General features: G+C 27.2%; 1 long non-coding RNA gene across 1 annotated transcript; it reads right to left on the bottom strand.

Moving 5' to 3' along the window:
- Positions 1 to 2087: 2087 nt before the first annotated feature.
- On the bottom strand, positions 2088 to 4182 carry LOC136081997 (uncharacterized). The gene is made up of 6 exons (XR_010639325.1): positions 3949 to 4182; positions 3795 to 3860; positions 3241 to 3335; positions 2951 to 3116; positions 2658 to 2830; positions 2088 to 2570 (listed from the first exon to the last, which is right to left on the bottom strand). It is a non-coding gene; the product is annotated as an uncharacterized LOC136081997 (long non-coding RNA).
- Positions 4183 to 6988: the final 2806 nt, after the last annotated feature.

Raw genomic sequence — 6988 nt, 5'->3', positions numbered from 1 at the left:
TACAATGGCGCAGATAAATATTTTTGGTCAGTAGACATACGTGACCAAGGTGCCCAATTACTTTTTCTCTGGAACAATAACTTTTCTAAACAAAAAAAACTCTTTAAATATATCTTATGGCTCCTAAACCTTGCAGTTCTAGGTTCAGTTGCTTGTGGGATCGTAAATTTTGTGAGATCGTAAGCCTTGCGGTAGCTAGACCGCTGATGCTACGCGCAAATAAAGATATTTACGTGAAAAGTTCTAAATTTTTCATGCCCATATAAAAGTACCGTAGTTGTTTAAAACAAGACTTTTAGAGTCAAAGGATATTCTTGAGCAGGTGAACTTTTTTCGTATCAAAGTGGCAAAAAATCTTTACAAAAATAGAGCGTTCTCTTAAAAAGTTCGAGGCTCCTTAATCTTTAGGGCATGGTGTGACAGCCCCCATAATTCAGGACAGATTTAAAATTTCTCTCCTTAGTTTTTAAATAATAAATACATTTACGCAAAAAAAAATTGTAAGAAAGAACTAACAAATATGCCAATTAATTTTCTTTCAAATAAATTACCCTTTCTGAGTCTCCCATGGGTATATGCGCCTTCTGCGAACTGCCTTGTTTCAGCTTTGTCTAAATTCCAGACCTTTTGAATGGTTGGCCAGAGAGTGAATATTTTTCAGACGGTTTGATTCAGAAAGTGGCTATTATAACTATGAGAGGTCTATGATAGTTTTAACTATCATGGACCTCTCTAGTTCCGGTCCATGATAGTTAAAACTATCATGGACTGGAACTAGAGAGGGTTTTAATCATGGGCAAAAACCTATTATTGATATTTTAAAACTTTACTGGAAAGAAATGACTAAAACCGCGCAAATCAAATGTTGCGGCGATCTAAATGTTTAGTGACTTAAAATTTTCCTTTTTTCATTACTTTTGTACAAGATCCTGTCAAAGTTATTGTAAAATGTAAGTAAATTTACTTAATTTTTTTTTTGTTTTGTTATTCCCCTCCTCAAGGCCAAGAAGGCCACTACAGATGAGTAGGCTACTTTATAGTGGTTATAACCCTCTCTCAACTCTATAACTCCGAAACACGAACCTTGACAAACAAGGCCGCTGCGCGGAGAAACAAGTTGAGCGCGGTACTACCAGGGACGTGGTGGGGATCAAACTCAGAACCTCTCGCTTATAAAGCGAGCGCTTTACCACCACACCACTACCTTATTTATATAAATTACTCTTAATTTACTTTACAAATTATATATAGCTTATGCAATTTAAATTTTAATATATATAATTTATTTTTAATAAAGATTAGTTATTACTTTTAAAAGAAAAAGTTCCTACTTAAAAAACATTATTTCATTTGTATATTTAATTTACATTTGGTAGCATATTACTTTTATGTGATTTACTTTTATATGCAAGTTACCTTTTAATATAATTTTTTTTTAATTAGTTACTTTTATAGGTATATGTAAATTACAGTTTGAGGAATTTTATATTATGTAGTTTTAAAAAGTAATTAACTTTTAAATGTAAAAGTAAACAACTTTTTCTTGTGACTTACTTTTACATGTAAAAATAAATTACTTTTTGATGTAATCTTCTTTTACATAAATTTATAGTTACTTTTGAAAATAAAAGAACTTACCCAGACGGCACATCTGGTTTTAATCTCGGAATTAAAACCTGTATAAACACGTGTTTGTTAGGATCCAGGCGTAAACCAGAAACACGTGGATTTCACGGGAAGTTTAACTGGAGTTTTACACGTGTTTTCTAAGGTTTCAAACACGAGTTTTTTTATGTTTTAAATACGTGTTTTTGAGGTTTCAAACTCGTGTTTTATGAGGTTTTAAATTCGTGTTTTCTATATTTTAAAACGGACTTATGGCATTAAATAAAGTTTCCAAACGGAAACTTTATTTAATGCCTTAAGTTAGTTCAGGCATAAGTTTTCCAAACTTATGCCTGAACTAACAGCTGTTCAGCACGGTTTAATGATAAACCAAAAATACGTAGGTTTTGTTAGACACGTTTATAGCATTTAACATGTAAACCTTTTTTTATATATACTACATTATATTTACGACGATTTTGTTGTTTTTATTTTTGTTTTTTAAGGTAAATTATTTTACAATAATACTACGAAGAAAAAATAAACAAAGAAATAAAAAAACAAATTATTAAAAATAAGCTAATAAAAGACGCTTGGCACATGGTTACCATACATAATATTTAATTTCGATTGATCGCCTCTTCCGTCATTATAAAATCTAAAATCGTATAACAATACGCTTTCGCATTTTTACAAACAATTCCAGTAGCATCGAATGTTCTTTTTAATTTTTCTTAAAAGTCGGGTCTCGAACTTTACTAATTCCTCAATTGAGGTAACCTGTTCAAATTTAGTTTAATTCAAATCTTTATCTAAAAACTATTGCAGTAGCCCAAATTTCGTTTTATGTAATGGTGTGACAATCATTTTACGCTAAAACATGGCATCATCCATGGGAGAGGTTACGTTTGTCTGATTTTTTGGTCGATCTGTATTGGTAATGGTTTTTGATGATTCGCCTTAATCTATTTAAAAAAAAACAAGTTTTATAATAAATAACAAAATAAATGACAAAATAAATGATTATCTTAGTCTATTGTTTTGTATTGTACCTAAATAAATGCACTATAAAAAGTGCTGTTTGAAAAAACCAGAGTGATGATTCGATGGAAGAGTAAAATTGCTTTTTTCCTTATTAATCACGCTTGTTTGTGTCTGTTCATTTAAACGGAATTGACCCTTCATTCTTCTTTTCAAATTGTTTTTTAGAGCCACCTACTTCAACCTAAATAAGAGACGCCTTTTAAGAATTTATGAAACCCATTAAGAAACATAATTCATCAAATATACTATTGTACTTTTTAAATGTTATAAACTTTTAAATTAAATGCAAATAAGTTATTACTTTGGAAAGACCCATAAGCCCGAGTATTCACAAGTATTTTCATTAGCATTTGTACCAGGATGTAAATCCTCTCTTAATTGATTTTTGCTTATAAATATAGAAATCTTTAAAGGTTGATTCGAAACCATCTCATTTAGGTTTTGTTGCTTGTTAAATTGCAAATATCCTGTTTTAAGATAAATTAGACTAATAAATACTCAAATATAGGTAATAAATATAAATATAAGTTATACATAATATTTGAAAAAACCAAATGCACACATGCTCCCTGTTCATAAATAGTCACCTACTTTAATCAACATTAACATTATTATCTTTATTAAGTGTCTGAAGTCTTCTATAAATATATTGTCTTCATCTAGATTATGTGATAACGGTAAAACTCCTAAAAGATAAAATTTGCAAAAACAAAATTTACCAGAAATATTAGTGTCGTTTTTAAGTTTTTTGAAGTTAAAGATAAATAACTAGAGTTTCAATACAAGTATTTTCATTAACAATTGTACCACCATTAATATTTTTTCTCATTCTCTTTTTCGTTGAACATGTGAAAAACTTAGTAGTTGACTTTTAGTAGAATTAGTAAGATTATTTTAGTAGATTATAAGTAAGTAGAAGACTTATAGTAGAATCTTTTCAATTTATGTTTTGTTGCTTATTAAAACCCACATATTCTGGTTTAAAAATGTTATATATATATATATATATATATATATATATATATATATATATATATATATATATATATATATATATACATACATACACACAAACAAAACAAAAAAAGTTCAATATGCGCTAATGCATATCACTAGCCATAGTCTGCTTGATAATAGACCCTTACCTTTATCATTTTCTTGCTGGCTTCGGCTCATGCCATATTTATTATACTGCTGACTCATTTTTGTATCTTCTCAAACAATTAAAAATTAATTTAACATTTACATAATAATTTTCAAATATAAACTATTGATTTACAGATAAGTAAAGTTACTTACGGACAGTATTTTGCAACAAAGTATTACTAGATTTTGCTGTCAATATTGGTAGAGAAAGTTTATTTGATGAAGCATAGGTAGTATTTTAGTGCAGCCTCGCAGCTCGAAGACAAATTTAAACATTCAGGAAATAAATTTCCAGCTAAGGCTGATCGATATTTTTTCATGTATTCTTTCTACTATGCTGAACTTGTTCTTTTCATTTTTGTTAAATAATAATTATTATTAGGATATTATAGCATTTAGTACACACACATTTATATAGGAACAACACTAGTATTTTTCAAACATATAACAAAAATAACAATAGTAATAGTAATAACAATAATACTGTTAACACAAAAAATGTATTATATATATATATATATATATATATATATATATATATATATATATATATATATATATATATATATATATTCATCGCAGAAATAAACACACATATACAGATACAAATACACACAAATATACATTCGCCCAAATAAACACACATATGTGTGTATATGTGTATATATTAGGTATACATAACATATACATTTATTTATAAGTGTGTGTGTAAGTATGTATGTATGTATATATATATATATATATATATATATATATATATATATATATATATACACATATATATATATATATATATATATATATATATATATTTATACATACATACATAATATATAGACTTATACATACACACATATATACATATGAATACATAAATAAACACACACATATTTTATATGTATTATACATACATATATAAAATATACATTGTATAAATTATATAGATACACAAGTGTGTATGTATATAGATACACGTGTGTATATATATGTGTATATATATATATATATATACATGCTAATACTTAACAAAAACTGAATTTATTTAACATATAAGTTTTCTCGACAAATGTTTTCCTGAATGTTCTTGTTACACAGTCTAAAACCTTCCGATTAATAAAAATGCAATAAATTAGAAAAATCGCGTGCTTTTAGTAATGGTTTCACATTCGTTGCGAAAACTTCTTATAATTTAATACTCCATTTTTGTAACTGAAAAACCATCACTCAAAACTAAATATCCAAACTGGTTTTCTGGTAAAATATAGTAGTTAATTTCACGGAATCAAAACCCTATTCTTGACACGTGTTATTCTTAGTGTTTTCGGGAGTTTTAAACACGCAACAGAAACCACGCGTAACTTTTAAACGAGTTGTGCCGTCTGATGTATACATCATAAGGTAAAAGTCGTTTCAAAAAAATTAATTACTTTCACGGAAATGTAAACTTACATAAAACATTAAACGTTTAAAATTATGTAATTTACTTTTTGATAAAAATTAACTTACTTGTGTTTGTAAAAAAATTAATTACTTTCACGAAAATGTAAACTAACATAAAACATAAAACGTTTAAAATTATGTAATTTACTTTTTGATAAAAATTAAACTTGTGTTTGTAAAAAAAAGTAAGTAGAAGAGCCATCCCTATTCAAAAAGCTGTATAAAATTTCCACAACAAGTTGAACTGTTGCGTGAATATAAATTTGCCCCCCCCCTCCTTCCTTGCCAGCCAAAAATGTAAAGGGGCCCTCCTACTTTGAATTTTTTCAAAATATATTTACAAATTAAATATCCAATATTTGCTTTTTATATTGAGTTAATATAACACGATTAAGTATATTAAAAATATTTATTTTATAAATTTGAGAAATAATCTAGAATCTTTTCTCAAAACAATTATAAAAAAGAACGAACATTGAAATTATGTTTAAGAAATGCGTACTTAATAGCAAAAACTAACTTTACCTCACTTATGCCTATGGCAGAATTTTTATTTTCATAATAGCTATACTATCTTAAGACAGTAATTCTTAGAATGTCATCAAGAATAGAGTAAAAAAATGAAGATTATTCTAAGAAACTTTGTATTTGTTGAACTACTTTAAAACTTTTCTTCTTATTCGCAAATTGCGCAATTACTATAATTCTAATGTTTGTGCTTTTTCGTTCTCTATTGCCGAAATTGCACAATGTTTGAGACGCTCCTGAGACATGCTATTTCTTAAATGTGATTTGATAATCTTTAATTTGCTGAAAGTTCTTTCAGCACTTGCAACTGTCACAGGTATTGTCATTAATAGCAATATTGTTGTGTTTACATCTGAAAAATCGCACTTCATAAAAATGTATTTGATGAGCAATATTTCAGCTAAATCTTTTAATTTAGTTGCTTCTGTGATGTTATTTTTAATAAAAATGATTGCATTAATTAATTTGGTTGGAAAATGTTTTGTCAAATCGTCTGAGTAACTATATTGCAGTAATTTAGCTGATTTAATTAAATAATGATCTTCAGACAACTTTATTAAATTTTGACGTTGAAAAAAATTAAAAGGATTTGAAAGTCTTTCCATTCCAGTAAATCTATCACTTATTTGCACATTAACAATATCTATGGTCCTGTAAAAAACATTAACTTGAAATCTTTTTAAAGCGCATTCGTTTAAATCACTTCCACTTAAATCATCAAAATGTCACGCATATTTGGATTAATTCTTAACATTAAATGTTGGTTTTATTTTCCAATTACTGCAATTAGTAAAAGCCTGTAATTTAAATAAATCTTATTTTGATCTAAAATCTTTTAAGTTGAATTTCAGACTCCCAAATAACGTGGCCGCTTCGTAGAGATCTATGTGCTTTTTTTGTTATATTTTTGAAGCATAATTTACATTTGTTAATATGTGATACATAATGACGCAAATAAAAACAAATTCAAAGCTTGATTTTTTGTCCCTTAATTTGGAGCTTCAGTTTGTTCTACTCTTTTCGAATATTTTAAAGAAATTTTAGTTAAAGTTTTAACTATATCTGAAAACGTAATTTTATAGCTAATAAAGAATTAATTCTTGAAGGCCATCTTGTTGGGTTAAATTTTTTTAATGCTTCCGACTCCCCATAAAATTTGATAACAAGTCCCATCCTTTAATACTGTTGCCAAAAAAGGAGTAAATTTCTTGTAAAATTATAAAAA

The sequence above is a fragment of the Hydra vulgaris genome, chromosome 06, assembly GCF_038396675.1.
Source record: "Hydra vulgaris chromosome 06, alternate assembly HydraT2T_AEP".
Lineage (NCBI taxonomy): Eukaryota > Metazoa > Cnidaria > Hydrozoa > Anthoathecata > Hydridae > Hydra > Hydra vulgaris.
The sequence above is the reverse complement of the archived record's forward strand: the minus strand, read 5'-3'. Positions and strand labels throughout refer to the sequence as shown.